This window comes from Delphinapterus leucas, chromosome X (assembly GCF_059928025.1).
Source record: "Delphinapterus leucas isolate spDelLeu-1000000601 "Yukka" chromosome X, BTC_Dleu_Yukka2, whole genome shotgun sequence".
NCBI classification, from domain to species: Eukaryota; Metazoa; Chordata; class Mammalia; order Artiodactyla; family Monodontidae; genus Delphinapterus; species Delphinapterus leucas.
In genome coordinates this window covers 105,824,551-105,837,264 of record NC_143150.1, presented here as the reverse complement: position 1 = coordinate 105,837,264, position 12,714 = coordinate 105,824,551, and the positions used below count along the sequence as shown (strand labels likewise).

Here is a 12,714-nt window from a genome sequence, read left to right as displayed (position 1 = left end):
AGAAAGAAAGAGAGGGAGAGAGGGAGAGCGTGAGCGCTTAGAAACTGATTCACCATTTGCTCTCTTTAATTCTTGCCCCCCCTCCCCAGTCATGATTGTAGCTACCCCAGAATCTGGGAATTGTTGTATATTTTCCATCATCTGTGCTATAGTAAAGTGTATCACAGCTGAGCATCTGGGCAAAATGAAATCACTGAGCTAAGATCACTAGGATGAGATTTCCTTAGATTCCACCAAATCTGCTGGGCATGTGACAGAATGATAAAATTTTGTCCACAGATTACTGCTGTAATAAACTGTTCAGACCAAGTCTACAGGGTTAATGTACTTACATATACTCTGTTCTCAGGATTTGCCCTCGACATAGTGATCTATATCTTGCTTGAGCTCCATGAGACAGAACCTGACAGTATTAATGGGCTTTAGTTTTTTAAATCTTCAATGAGTGAGATATTTTTTCACAAATTTCTGATCAAGGACTAACACAGTATTGTCCAAGAATAAATGTATTAATCAAAAGTTCAACACAAGAAGAGAAGAATTCATTCAAAAAAATCCTGTTATACCTGGAAAGAAAGCAGACAGACAAAACCCAAGACAAATATGACCGTGACTAGTCTTAACCATACACAAAGCATACTAGGACCGGAAAGGTTTTAGAAATGAGGAAGTCTAGTCTCCAGGAATAGTACCATTGGGAAAAGTGTGTTTCAATTTTCAGACAAATACAGTAAGATATTAAACTTTCATTGTTTGTGGTCAGCAAAACGCTGTAACGGTCTCCAGGAGAAGCATAATTTTAGGCTTTGTGTGTCCTGGCTTGAATCCCTCACGAGTAGTTAAGACTTGGCCTTAAATTCTCCCAGTAAATTTATCTTGATGGCCTATTTTTCACTTCCTGGCATGCCCTGCTATATACTCTTGCCATATTTGATCCTACGGTCTCCTCTATTACAATGACAGAAACTACAGGATCATTTCTTTAAAGTAAGTCCCAGTACTCGTGCACAAATGTTCACGGCAGAATTATCCATAATAGCCATTAAGTGGAAACAACTCAAACGTCCATCAACTGCCACATGAATGTTTTAAAATGTGGTATTTCTATGCGATAGAATATCATTCAGTAATAAAGAATGAAGGACTAATACATGCTACAACATAGGTGTTCCTTTAAAATATTAGGCTACGTGAAAGAAGCCACTTACAAAAGACCATGTATTGTGTTATTCCATTTATATGAAAAGTCCAGAATAAGCAAATCCATATAAAACAAAGAAGATTAGTGACTGTCTAGGGCTGGGGTGCGGTTGTTTTGGAAGAAGTGGAGAGTGACTGAAAATGGGTATGGGGTTTCTTTCTGGGGTGAGGAAATTGTTCTAAAATTGCTTATGTGACGATGGTTGCACAGCTCTGTGAATGCACTAATAACCAGTGACATATACACTTTAAGTGCGTTAATTTTATGGTATGTGAATTATATCTTGATAAAGCTCATATAAAAAATACGTTCTAGGGCTTCCCTGGTGGCGCAGTGGTTGAGAGTCCGCCTGCCGATGCAGGGGACACGGGTTCGTGCCCCGGTCCGGGAAGATCCCACATGCAGCGGAACGGCTGGGCCCGTGAGCCATGGCCGCTGAGCCTGCGCCTCCGGAGCCTGTGCTCCGCAACGGGAGAGGCCACAGCAGTGAGAGGCCCGCGTACCGCAAAAAAAAAAAAAAAGAAAAAAAAAAAGTTCTAAATTCAAAATATTATTTCTCACAGCAAAAAAGATTATTTCCCCAATGAAGTCCATAATTTTCTAATGCTCTCTCCTACTATGGAGGAATCAAGTTTAACCGTGTACATGAGAGAAAGACGCCGTGTACACGCCTGCAGAATTATGTATGCAGACACTTCTCAGTATTTTCAGACAATGAATTTAAAAGAGAGCTCCAAAATAAGCCCAGGAAATGTTCAAGTCTGGGCTAACCTAAACAACTTCAGTGTTTGCCGTCCAGTGGAAAATGATATAAAAGACAACCCAAAGAGTGGGAGAAAATATTTTCAAACAAAGCGACCAACAAGGGATTAATCTCCAAAATATACAAACAGCTCATGCAGCTCTATGTCAAAAAACCAAACAACCCAATCAAAAAACGGGCAGAAGTTCTAAACAGACATTTCTCCAAAGAAGACATACAGATGGCCAAAAAGCACATGAAAAGATGCTCAACATCACTCATTATCAGAGAAATGCAAATCAAAACTACAATGAGGTACTGCCTCACACCAGTCATGATGGCCATCATTAAAAACTCCATAAACAATAAATGCTGGGGAGGGTGTGGAGAAAAGGGAACCCTTCTACGTTGGTGGTGGGAATGTTAATTGGTGCAGCCATTATGGAGAACAGTATGGAGGTTCCTTATAAAACTAAAAATAGAACTACCATATGATCCACAGCAATCCCTCTCCTGGGCATATATCCAGAGGAAACCATACTTCAAAAAGATACATGCACCCCAATGTTCATAGCAGCACTATTTACAATAGCCAAAACATGGAAGCAACCTAAATGTACATCGACGGATGAATGGATAAAAAAAGATGCGGGATGAAGCCAGGAGTAAAGACACAGACCTACTAGAGAATGGACTTGAGGATATGGGGAGGGGGAAGGGTAAGCTGTGACAAAGCGAGAGAGCGGCATGGACATATATACACTACCACACGTACAATAGATAGCTAGTGGGAAGCAGCCGCATAGCACAGGGAGATCAGCTCCGTGCTTTGTGACCACCTGGTGGACGGGTGGGATAGGGAGGGTGGGAGGGAGGGAGACGCAAGAGGGAAGAGATATGGGAACATATGTATATGTACAACTGATTCACTTTGTTATAAAGCAGAAACTAACACACCATTGTAAAGCAATTATACTCCAATAAAGATGTAAAAAAAAAAAAAAAGATGTGGTACTTATATACAATGCAATATTACTCAGCCATAGAAAGGAATGAAATTGGGTCATTTGTAGAGACATGGATGGACCTAGAGTCTGTCATGCAGGGTGAAGCAAGTCGGACAGAGAAAGACAAATACCATATGATATCGCTTATATATGGAATCTGAAATAAATGATACAAATGAACTTACTGACAAAACAGAAATAGAGTCACAGATGTAGAAAAACCAGCCAAGAAATCTGGCAGGGAACAAGAAAACTCCAAAGGACATTTATCCATTAATCGAATCAACATGTAAAGCCTACACCAGCACTACAGAGAGAAACATATGCGAGACACAGTCCCTTACCCTTCAAGAGCTCACCTTCTAGTGTGTGGGATATTGTTCAGTTCCATGGTGACAAACCTTACACTAATGCAAAAGGACTGGGAATTATGCTCATTGTTTAAGCTAAGAATATAGGTTATTTTCTATCTTTGAAATAATCACTTTGCTTTACTAGGAAATTACAGGAAAAGGATCATATGGGTTTACTTATAAATTGTAGATAGCAGACGGAGTGGTACCAAAAGGTAACCCAGAATTTGGAGATACAGAAAGAGGTCAACTTTAATTATATCCACAGAGCAGGAAAATAAAAAAGGGTTTGGTCATCTGCAGAAGTCATCCATTTACATAAGTAATACAAACCAGGAAACCGTTTCTATCTGGGCTACCGGTGGAGAACTGGGCATAGCCAGTTACAATCAAGTACACCAGGAGGTCCTTGGTCTTCTTTCCACACGTGTTCTCTTCCTAAGAGGACCCTGTCCTCTCGCTAGGCTTCCACCTCCTCTACACCCATGACCCGACCTCCCCCAACCCATTACTCCTCAGTCCAGCCTTCTCTTCTAGACTCCAGACCTGTCTTTTCAACAGTCTCCTGGATGTCTCCATTAGCCATGGGTTCTGTGAACTTAAACTTGCTAAGTACCAAGCCACACAAGGTTGATAGATTCATCACTGATCCTTCCTCTAACATTTCCGTGCCAGAAAAGGAATCAGCTTCCTCAAGTAGCATTACACAGGACCATACACTAGCTACACATCTTCAAAATGTATACCTTAATCTGTCATTGAGATGACTGTTACACCTGCATTCCCGCTAATATCTTCCCATGTGTTGGTAATACACTTTTATATCACAACCCAGGAGAGGCCTCAAGTAACAACTGGCCTTCGCATCTAACAACTTACGCAGCAAAATCCAACAGTAATTGTCATAGGAGCAAAAGTTCCTGTGTTTGGTAGACATCCATCGAAATTCAATCAGTTAACAACAATTAAGAGCTCCATATAGCAAATTAATTTTGTCAAGTTACTGGTGGAAATGCTTTTTCGTGGTTTGATGGGAAAGCCAGGTCACTCACGGTGGGATGTTCCACAAAAAGACCTCCTAGAATTATCTCTTCTTACAGGAGATGATTTAATACCTATCTGAATTTTCCAGACTAAATCATTTTGGTCTCTCGGGTTGTAGGGCTTTACTACTGGAGAAAATCGGAAGTTACTTTTGTGAGAAAAATCCAGGCTTCATTTTCAGAGACATTAGTACAGACCTGTATTTCTTACCAAAGTGAGTTCCACAGAACACTACAACTGGGCTGAGGTCAAGTATGTGTAACCAACACTGGGTTAAACAAAGCTAATCATGTTTCTTTACTTCTGGACTCTTCAATGCAAACGCAAATTAATCAACACTTTCCAGTACAAGCACTTCCGAAGTTTATCTGTCCTTAGAATCAGTCTTTTTAGAGTATCTTAGAGGTATGTTATAGAACACATTTTGGGCAATAGTGACCTTTATCCATGGAGAACTGTCATCATTTCTTTGGTCTTTAACGGCAAGCTTTCCACAATTATCAAAGGCTACTAGAAGCAGCCACATACAATTTCCTTCAGTCTTTGTTATAAAAATATTGATAAGGAGACTAGCCAGTAATCACAGCAAAGCATTAACACTGTCTAAGAGCCCAGGAATGCCTGAGTTTGAATCCAGGCCCTATTCCTTGCTAGCCGTGTGGCGTGTCCTTCATACCCTGTGTCATGGAGTCTTTATTTGGGAAACAGCCTCTCGTTCATAGGGTTGTTGTGGGGATTGAATAGGATCTTACATATACTCAGAACAGGTTTGGTCCACAGCAAGCACTCAAATGACAGCTATTTGTTTTTGCTGTTACTGTTATTTAGAACCAGGAAAACTACGCTGTTTCCTTAGAAAGTTTCACGCTTCTTTCATCCAATATTGAGAGATAGACAAATCATTGTTTCCTCTTATTCCCCCTGCCTGCAGGGAACCTCAAACTAAATTTGAAGCTCAATTGTATCAACTAAGTTAATCCCCACTCTGTTCACTGATTTACTATTTCTACTACAGGAATCTTACTGCTATGTTTGAATCTCCTTGGGCAAACGGAACTCAGTATGCGCAACACATAGTTCTTTTTCTCTATCCATTGACCTTGGCCAATCAGTTGCTTTTCTTGTGTGTGCTACGTTGTTGTTGATATTGTTTTTTAATGACCATTTCCCAGTTCCCTGATAAAAAAATTTCATACCAGCCAATTCCTCCCTCTCCCATCTCCCCTGCCCTCATTCATCCAGCGACTTCCCATTTCTCTATCACTTCTTCACTTGCCTAAGAGATCCTTAGTTAAGAACCTGGCCATGTTTCAATGAACTGTTGCACTATCCTTCCACCAATCTCCATGGCTTTAGCTCCCTGCTTACAATTATTTTGCTAAATCTTCTCCTCCTCACAAAGCCTTCACTGTTCAACTGCTTATAGGATACAGTCCAAACTCCTTTGTCTGACATGTAAAGCCCTTTAAACAGCGGTCTCCACCTACCATTCCACTACTCTCTCGTTGTCTTCATCCTGTGCTCTGGCCACACATAACTCACTGCCCCAACAGTCTGCAAAGGCTCAACCTTACGCCCTCTCTCAGCCTGGAAAACTCCTATTCAGCCTTTATGTTCACCTCCCTTTGTGAAAGTCTCCCCAATCCCTCCGACAGAACTAGTCATTCACCTCTGTGCCCTCAGAGCACTTGTAACACTGGGTTATAACTGTTTATATTTGAATGTCTTTTTATTAAAGTTTGAGCCCCATGAGGGTAAGAACCAAGGCTTATTCCTTTTTCTAGTCCTGTTTGAAAAACACATTAAGCACTCACTAACTAGCTGTTGAATTGAATGGAATGATATCCTCAGGCCTGGAAAGTAACTAAAGAAAGTTAAGACTACAGTCAGTTCTACCGCAGCAGGATGGTCTGGTAACAAAAGCCAACAGAAGGATGAGGGTCTTCATGGAGGATCTAAAAAGGGAAATCGGATTGTAAGAACTTCAGCTTTTATCCAGCTTGCTCTAGGAAGATGGCAGCTGTACCAATAAGTTGTGAATACTGTTATCACCAGAGGGGTACTTCAGTTTTTCTGTGGGATGAAGCAGTCCTCATGACTATCCAATTTCCTATGCCAAGATCTAAACTCACCGGACGAGTTTTTGTTATGATTTCCAAGACATCTAAGACAGAGGACCCTAAAATCGAGTGATAACTCCAGTCTTTAAAAAACATATCCCCCATTTAAATAGATTGAGTATTTGCACTTAAAACTTCATGATGTTGTCCATCAACAGATGAATGGATAAAGAAGATGTGGGGTGTGTGTGTGTATACACACACACGTGTATACACACACACACACACACACACACACACACACACACAGAATGGAATAACGCAGCCATAAAAATGAATGAACGAATGCCATCTGCAGCAACATGGATGAACGCAGAGATTATCATACTAAGTGACGTCAGAGAAAGACAAATATTATATATCTCACATGTGGAATTTAAGAAAGAGTACAAATGAACTTATTTACAGAACAGAAACAGACTCACGTAGAAAACAAACTTATGGTTACCAAAGGGGAGGGGGGAGGGATAAATTAGGAGTACGGGATTGACAGATACACACTACCATATACAGAATAAACAACAAGGATTTATTGTATAGCACAGGGAACTATATTCAATAACGGAAAAGAATTGAAAAAAATATATACACATACATATATATCCAAATCATTGTGCTGTACATCTGCAACACAATCTTGTAAATCAACTATACTTCGATTAAAAAAAAAGATTATACGTGGCTACCTGTATTCCAAGTTAAATTTTGTCTGTGTGTTTACAGAGAATTTATAATATGAATATTCAAACTGTCTCTACTGTGAAAAATAAAATTTTCTTGTAAAAAAGAAAACCTCACGCTGCTCCCCGAAAAGGTTTAAGGCAACATTAATACATTTAGTATAACAAGACAGTTAAAAAGAGGGAGAACTCGGGTCATCCATCCACAAGCTTCGATTAACTCAGGATACACTGAAGGAAATGTAGTTATTGGGTGGCTTAGTTAGAAACTGAGCCTGGGAATCATGGCGACCCCGCCCCATGTAACTGTCGTCCCAGCCTGCCTAGAGCGGGGGCGGCTGACTCCTGCACAGCTTATTAAATGCAGTGGGTATGCCCTTCAGCTTCTCTTCATACGGCAGCTTCTCTGGCCATGAAAGACCTTGTCGGTTTGATTTATATGAGAGAAGTAGCTCCCTTTCTCTAAAAAGGCTCTGTAGCCCTGTGTTTTGGGGGCTCCTATTGCCAAGTGGCATGAGGGCCCAGATTCATTAACTTTCTCATACACTACCCTTTTCCCCCCAATTCAACTTAAAAAAAATGTGCAGACCAGCTATGAGAATCAGTCTCTACTAATTCCCAATGATGTGTACTGGACAGTTAACATTCACTGTTATCTTCCCCACCCCCATTCCTTACCCCGGCTTCGTCACCTACAACATGATTTCCAGAGGTGGCCCTTCTCCCGTTCAAAACCATGCCTCCTCCTGTGTCCTTGTGCCCCTCTCCCTCTTGCCTCCTCCGGGAAAATGCTATCATTCCCAAGCTCTCTTCCCCTCTTCTTCTGGGATATTCCTCCAGCGTGTGTAATTAGGGATCTTTAAGTAGAACGAAAAGACCAGAGTGAACACTACATGGTACTGTGTGAAATAATTCCAACAACCACAAAAATATTTGCGTATGTAGAGAATATCTTTGAAAGATTACACGAGAAAGAAGTAAAGCGGGCAGCCCCCGGCACTGGGAGCACGACAGCCAGGGGACAAGGTCGGAGAAACGCTCACTATCTTTATATGCCTTTTAAACCCTTTGGATTTCATACGATGTGCATGGATTACCTATTAAACAATAAAGGGACTTCTATAAACATTTTAATGTTTACGTCTTCTAGAGTTTTACCAAGCCCATTGTTCCCCTTCTGCCACGTGCTCCCTGGGTAGATAAATTGACTCTCAGTTTCAGCTACCAGCTGTGAGCTGGTGACTCCCAGATCTGTTATCTCTGGCCCACACCCCTCCTTCCAGCTTCAAAGTTCCATTTCCCACCGTCAGACATTTGTCCGTGGGTATGTCACCAGAACCTCAAACTCAACGTCTCCTGCACCCCATTCACCATCTTCCAGCTACTTGACCTTGAGGAAGGCCCTCTGTAAATCCTGCTGAACTGAAGGACGACCCTGCTGCCGCTCTTCCTGAGTTGTCAGTCCCAGCTGCCAACAACCGTGGTCTCGCCCTGCACCCGCCAGAACTGGGGTTCATTCCCTCCCTCCCCAGATCCGCCCAACCAGCCAGCCAAACAGCCCCGCCCCTCCCCTCCCCTAAAATATCCCTCAGATTCAGCCCATCCTCCCCATTTCTATTACCCTCCTGTGGGCCCTTATCATCTCTTTCCTGGGCTTCCATGCTCCCTCCCCATCTGACTTCCTTCTTCCAGGCCTGTGCTCTTCAAAGTCCCCCCAGCCTCCGCCCAGCTGCCCAAGTCACACACGTAAGTGTAAGTCTAACAGCATCGCTCCTGGCTCACCCCTGGGGGGCTCCTGTACCAGGTGAGGAGGCCCCCACACAGCACCGCACTGCGTCCTTGTCCCTCCCCACCTGGCCTTGTCGTTCTCCACCTGGCCTTGCCGACCTGTCCGGCTTCATCTCCTCCCATTTCTGGACTAATTACAGAGGTCGCGCAACTGTCTGTGGTTTCCCAAGTACCCCGTGCTGTTCCTCCCTGACACCTTTGTTTATGCTCCTCGCTCAGCTCGAAACGCCCACTCCCGACCCGCTTCGGCTTCCCTTCATCTTGGCCATCTCCTCACCATCACGTGAGACTCACACAAAGACCAAAGGAAGGAACGTGGGATAAAGACGTCCTGAGGCTGTGAAGATTGAAAACTATGAGCCCCGGGCCCGGTCATCACGTCATTTACAAGGGAAAGCACCAGGATGACGATCGCCAGTTAGTTTAATTCAGTGGTATAAGTAACCCATCTAGAGTTTTTCTGAATATAACATTTACAATCCTGCATAGCCACTGGACGAGTGAAAAGGATCAAGGGAAAACTCACACTTAGGCTGCATCATGACTGGTTGCCCAGCAAGACATATGAAAGGTACCTAGCAGGTACTAAAAGTTCAGAATCCTCCGTCGTCACAAAACATCTACTAACAATTTTAATTAACTTTAGACTTCACAGTAAATCAGCTTAGTATCTACCCTCCTTTTAGACTTGGGAACAATCTAATCAATTTGATGCGCAGGCAGCAGAATGACAATGAGGTTTTGTCTCTCATAAAGGCTACCTTTTCATTGCTAGGGTCATACCTAGAATTTCAGAGCAAGTCTGAGTTCACTTAGTGCAGAGAAAAATACATCGAAATTTGTCACTACAGATTTAAGTCAGCAGATTGCAGGCTGTCCTGTACGCAGGACAAAAGCGAACTTGGAGTTTGCAATGCTAAGGACGCACAACAGAGCAAATGCTCGACATCCAACTGGTCTCGACCGAACAGGTGAATCAGAATTATCTGTGGTATGAGGGAGAAACATTATGCAGAAGTGAAACGTTAAAGACCGTATAAGTCACTAGTCACCCAAATTTATGAGAGACCCTATCGAGAAAACTGAGAGTCAGACTTAGCTTTTGCTCAGAGCTTTCGTCTTATCTTTGTGGCATAAGCCAAGAATCAGAGAAAGCCAGTGGGGGGAGACACGCGGGGCTTCGGATTTGGAAAATGAATTTTGAACATTCTAAATTTATGACAAAGCAAGGCTTGGTGCTCATCAAAGAAGTTTGAAAATGGGAAGTATTCTGAAAAGCAAGCACAAGAAAAGCTTTCAAAAGGCTTTCCTCTCTGAAATTAGGACGTAAAAAGAATTTTAGCCAAAAGTACATGCATGAGTGCTACAAGGAAAATAAATTCAGCTCCATTTCAATTCATTTATTCATTAACTTATTCAACAAATATTTATTGAATGCTATGTGGCAACAACTGGGAGAAATGGAATTCTAAAGACAGAGGTAAGATATCCTTGAGACACTTCCTCATTAGCCAATTTCTGTTTTCCAAGGGGATGGTGGGGAGGTGTCATGAATAACAGAATTCAATAAACATATCTAGTCAGGAATGGGGATCTTTTCAAGCCTCTTTCCCTTGCTAACTGTCATTTGGAGATAAGCCCTTGCTACAGGATAAAGGAACACAAAGTACACATAGACATGTGTCCAAGGGACACGGGATACTCTCAGTTTTAAATATCCTTTCCCATTTGCTCTAAATGTCTGCTTGTATTTGTCAAATTACGTAGCCAGTTTGACTAGAGAAATATAGCTAGGTTGGCGGGCACGGACAGGGGACATCTAATGGCCTCCCGGGTTCTCTCAGAGGAAGGAAAGGAAATGGTGAATTACAGGCTCCTTTAAGCAACACTGAACTCAAGGATCATGAAGACAAAGCTACGGCTCTGAATTTCTTTGAGAAGAACTGCAGGAAGACAGGAGAGGATAGAACAAAGAAAACCAGGGGCTACCTTCAGGAGGGGAGCTCTGCAGAGACGTTTCTTGGGATTTGGTAGGAAGTGAAAATGTGACAAAGTAGAGAGAGAAAGAAAGAAGGAAGCTCATCCTGACCTTTACTTGAGGGTCAAGATAACTTACAGAAAGACGTGCACCAATACCAGATTCTTCATTTTGGAGCTCTAAGCAGCCCTGGTGCAATTTATCTTTTCTTTCTTTCAGGGAATAAACCATGTCATTCCTGGGGAATGGTCTTGGATATCTTTCAGGGTAAACTGGTGATCACTGTACCACAAGTCGATGGACAGGTTTGTTCATATGTAGTCCTAAAAATATTCCCTCAAGTAAAGGTCCATTCCATGGAATGTGCCACAGTTCTACACACATGATATTTACATAGGATGCACACTTCTACATAAATGATATTTACATAGGATGACTCTTCTTTAGGCTCTGGTGCAAGGCACAGTTGGCTATTTTGAGTCAGAAAATCTGGATCTGGATTTGCTTCTGCCACTGGCTGATTGTGAAATTTGGGTCAAGCCGTTTGAACCTCTCTGAACCTGCATTTTCTCATCCATCTTCTACACAGAGCTTTTAGGAAGATTAAATGACCCAAAATGCATTAAAGTACTCTGAAAATGACGAAATGATATACAAATGATAGTTCCAAGTACTCTTCACCAGCACTCTTTGGCCTGGTTGTCAGGGTGTGGAGGGCAAGTGTAGTAATAATAACCGAGACAGAACTCTTGACCAATGAAATGGAAAGATATATTACACAATGGACAATCATATTGTACAAAAATATTTTTATTCCTGGGTAACATCAAATTCTATTTATAATGCCAATACCAACTTTTTCTTCCTATTTGACTTTGACCCCTAAAATAATTAAAGACTTAACATAAATGAATACTAGTGGTACTCAATAAAGTAGAGGGAAAGGTTTTATCTACCATGATGTTCATTGCCAGTCTTACAAATAAGGCCCAAACCCACAGAATGTTCAGTATTACCTCCTGAATGGTATGTGTGTGGCACCCCCTCTGTATTCTTAACTCAGGCTTTTACCAAACATTTCTGGAGAACCCATTAAATAGTCACACTGTGCTAGGTACCATAGGGGGCATTAAGAGGATTGAAACACAGGCCTTATTCCAAAGGCATTCACTGTCTCCATTAGAGGGAAGCATTGGGAATAACTGATCAAAAAGCAAACTGAAACACAGGTCTCTGAGAAAGGTCCAGAGTATTCTGAGAACACAGACAAATGACAGATTACTTCCAAATGCCGGGATCTAACAGGGCTCTGTGGGGAAAATCATTCTGAGCAAGGGCATGGAGGATGGGAAGGACTCCTTTGCCAGATATGGCAGTGGAGCGATGGGGGTTAGCAGCTAGGCTGAGACGCAAGCTTGAGCTCGACCCGGAAAGCGGATGAGAGCAGGATGCATTCAGAAACAGCAGCCACAACAGCATGGCCAGAATACAGGTACAAAAGAAGATGAAGTTGTGACAAGCAGGTCAAGAGAAAACTGTGGAAGGTTTAAAATGCCCAGCTGAGGAGCTAGGTTTTTTAAACGATGCCGAAATCCAGTGAAGGAACAATGCCATGCTGGGTCTTGGTTCTGGAGAGATGCACAACTGCAGTCGGCATGGAGGATTTACTGGAGGGGCGAGAAAGAGACAAAGGGAAGCCGACCAGATAAGGACCTCTGGCCATAGGTCAGCGGTACTGAGAGCTAGAAAGAGGCCAGTGGCAGGAGAAAGCAATGGATGAACGGCAGTTTTGCCTTTTCAT

At 42.4% G+C, this 12,714-nt stretch overlaps 1 protein-coding gene across 3 annotated transcripts in view; it reads right to left on the bottom strand.

The window, feature by feature from the left end:
* The window catches only part of DMD (dystrophin), a 151,915-nt gene that overhangs the window by 45,805 nt on the left and 93,396 nt on the right, over positions 1-12,714 (bottom strand). The gene's annotated exons all lie outside the window — the stretch shown is intronic.